General features: G+C 43.7%; 1 long non-coding RNA gene across 2 annotated transcripts in view; it reads left to right on the top strand.

Annotated features, from left to right (window-relative positions):
* LOC123970288 overlaps positions 1 to 986 on the top strand; it is a 3,424-nt gene extending 2,438 nt beyond the window's left edge. For both annotated transcript variants that reach the window (XR_006824919.1, XR_006824918.1), the window contains exons 4-5: positions 362 to 462; positions 579 to 986. This is a non-coding gene — a long non-coding RNA (uncharacterized LOC123970288). The remainder of the gene's footprint in view (positions 1 to 361; positions 463 to 578) is intronic.
* The last annotated feature ends 2,519 nt before the right edge of the window (positions 987 to 3,505 follow it).

Raw genomic sequence — 3,505 nt, 5'->3', positions numbered from 1 at the left:
GGGGGACCAGTGGCGTGGTGTAATCGCTGGGGGTGGGGGTGCATGGCTGGAGAATGGCAGGAAGAGGAGGGGGGGGGGGGGGGGGGGGGGGGGGGGGGGGGGGGGGGGGGGGGGGTGGACAGCCAGAGAGAGACAGCGAGAGTGTTTGTGAGAGAGGTCCAATCTCAAAGCAACTCAGCCTCTTGGCACTTGATTAAGTGCCCACTTAGCTTGTATTTTGAAAAGTGGACACTTGTGTTGGCGTCATGGTTGACTATTCACGAGAATTGAGACAAGGTGGGCTTAAATCACTATTTCGGCAACCTTCCAAATTTGCAATTGTTGCTAAACAACAGTGTTTATGGACAATTTGTGTTGCTAGGTGACGCTGTTAAGGTGGTAGCCCATGTCTTACCATGAACATTTAGCCAACCTGCAGCTGAGAAGCACATTGTCTTCCTCAGCCGACAAAGAAGTCATCAGGTAAGCAAAGTGGTTGGATCAAGACTTAACAAGAAAGTGAAAGGAAGCTCTATAGAAAATGCAGACTGCTAATAATTTGAGGTGTTTTTCGCTTGTTTCCCCTTTCTTGACTCCAGTTCACTTCAATGAAGAAAAGGCCTTTCTGCTCGAACAAGGCCATCAATGTCTCCCTCTCTTTCTTTCACTTTAACACGGATATGGTTCTCTGGCTCCCAATCAAATGCTCACTTCATTAGCCCTCTTCTCTTCACTCATTGGCCCTTGGAAAAGAAGGGCAGAGACACACAGAGGCGGTCAGACTGGCACAAACGCACTCACACACCCATCGTCCATTCAACCCCCAAATACACACACACACACACACTCACTCACAGGCAAGCACACAGAGCAGTTCTGACTTTAAATAATGAGAGAGCTGTCACATCACATCAGTGTCTGTGCCGCGGCATGGCTTGGTGGTCAGCAGGACGGACGGGAGTAACTGCTGCCGGCTGACACCCTCTGGACACATAGGGAAGGATGAGGAGAGGGGTAGAGTGGGAGGGAGGGAGGGTGGAGGAGATGAGGTCGGGTGGTGTTTTTTGGGGGGGCTAAATGGGCAGAAAAAGAGGAATGGATTGTGTTGAGAAAGATATATGTGAAGAAGAAAGAACAAGAGAGGAGAGGAAAACAAGATGAATGAAAAGGAACGATATGGAAATTAGAAAACAAGAGAAGAGAGATTAGAAAAGACTGCAAGGGGAGATAATAAAAAAGAAGAGAAGAGAGGAAAGCAAAGGGGAGGGATGGAAAGGAGACAAAACAAGATGAATGAACGGAAAGGAAGGAAAAGGAAACTTAAGGGAAACAAGAGAACAAGAAATGACAATAGAGGAATGGAAGAAGAAGAAGAAGAAGAAGAAAGAAGAAATGAGGAAAGTAAAAAAGAAACAAGAGAAATGAAGCAAGAAAGCAAGAGGTAAAGAGAGGAGAGGAGAAACAAGGAAGAAAGGAAAGAGGACATTAAAAGAGAAACAAGAAGAAAGAAATGGATAAATAATAAGAGGAGCGGGAGAAGAACGGACTAAAACTACAACGTGAGGGACAGATAAAAGAGGAAAGGTGAGGGGAGGCAAATAGAGGCAAGATGGCTGTAAAAACTAATTCCACCCAAATAATGGTGTGAAGCAATACCCTCGAGACAATGGGAGAGATAGAGGAGAGGAACACAGAGGATTGAAAATCTGGCTGTTTGTCCGGGAGAGGTCAGAAATCATTAGTGTCAGTGCAGCCTACCGAGGCCTCAACTTTCTTTCTGTCTCTTTCTTTTCCTCCCACCTCTCTTCACCTCCCTCTACTGTATTTTTCTGTGCTGATAATAAAGACTGACAAAAGAATAAGTAGATGACTGAAATTTTCAGAATTGAAATGAATAATATACCTCATATGATCCACTTACAGACGCCATCTCCTTCAGTCTGTAGACAAACGTTTACATGAAGTAACATGAGGTCTACTTGTGTTTCTAACACGCAAATAAATACATTCTCTGATGTTTCTTAACTGCCTTCACGAATGCCTGCAGCACAGAGATTTGTATACACCCCACTTCTCTCCTTGTCCCTAGCGTAACCCTTTTCCCACACAGCCTCCAGTTCAGCCCCCCCACCTTGCTAAACCCATCATCTTTATTCAATATGGCCCCTGGTAAGCATTTTAAGTCGGCTTAGTTTGTCAGAAAACTTCCATTTTTTGGAGCGTTGACTCTCTCTCTCTCTCTTTCTCTCGCCCCTCCTCTCTCTATGTCTCTCTCTTTAACCAGTGCCCACCCCCACATGACACACAAACCAACACAACAGACACATACACACACAAACACAGAAATGCTTGCTTGCTTGGCTACATGAAGAACATCTGAATAACGGCAGTAATATTCAGCCGTGTCAATTTGTCAGGCAAATCAATCTCCATATATTCAACAGAGAGACAGGAATTACCTGTATCTACCTAACTACAACACGCACACAAACACACACACACACACACACACACAGGTACATCTATCCCTGCAACCCCAGGAGGCTGTGAGATGGTGCCAATAATGGAAATGGAGGACACCGTTTTCTCCAATAAAATCACAAATAAGCATATTCCCCTGACAGTCTGGATAGGCTCTGAGAGAGGTGTTCTGTAAAATCACTATGACTGCGTGCATGCACTGTGTGTCTGCGTGTGTGTGTGTGTATGAGGCCATAAATACATTTCCGCTTATGGATGGATGGGGGATCTCCACGGTGATTTGTTTGCTTGGATTAAATGTCAGTTTTGGAAATGTGTTGTTATAACTGAACTCCTGAGAGAGAGAAAGTGCAAGAGCAGGCGAGACAGACAGACTCACCTGAGAGGTCTGTGTGTTTCTTCACTGCACACCACAATCATTTGCAAAATAAAAAGTAGAAAGACAATGTTCACGTTACAAAGTAAGGAGTATGCGCCTGAACATATTTGAATGGCTTAGTTTTTAATTTCTATTAAAAACAATGTGTGAAAATATATAATATTGCAACATACAGTTGTTAACTGAGCAGTTATAAATTAACAACATTAGCAACATGAAATCTAACCAGCAATCATAAAAAGAGTAAATGCATTGTCCTCTAATGGTCCCTAGAGGTGTTCAACCCCTTCTGGTCTTCCCATAGTGCCCTGAGACAGATTAGTGCACTCACTGAGGTGGCCAAAACTACAATAGAAGTGATGTAGGTGGGGCAGACACTGTGTTTTTATTAATCCTGTCTGTTGTGGACAGGCAGTTTTGTCCTGTGACAATACAAATAATGTTTATTCAAATAAAATGACTGTGTCCTTAACAATGTTAATGTGACAAAAAGAGAGTAAGGCAGCATTACTTTGTGTAATTCTACTGTGAACAGAAAAAGAAAAAAGAAAAATATGGAGCCACAGATGGCTGGAAGATGCAGACAATATGGTCTGTCTGTTCTGCAGCCAAGTTCAGTTTGAACTATATCACAGCAGTCTCAGTCAGGACTACAGTTTTAGTGAC

This window comes from Micropterus dolomieu, linkage group LG04 (genome assembly GCF_021292245.1).
Source record: "Micropterus dolomieu isolate WLL.071019.BEF.003 ecotype Adirondacks linkage group LG04, ASM2129224v1, whole genome shotgun sequence".
NCBI lineage: Eukaryota > Metazoa > Chordata > Actinopteri > Centrarchiformes > Centrarchidae > Micropterus > Micropterus dolomieu.
This window is presented reverse-complemented; position numbering and strand designations above follow the sequence as displayed.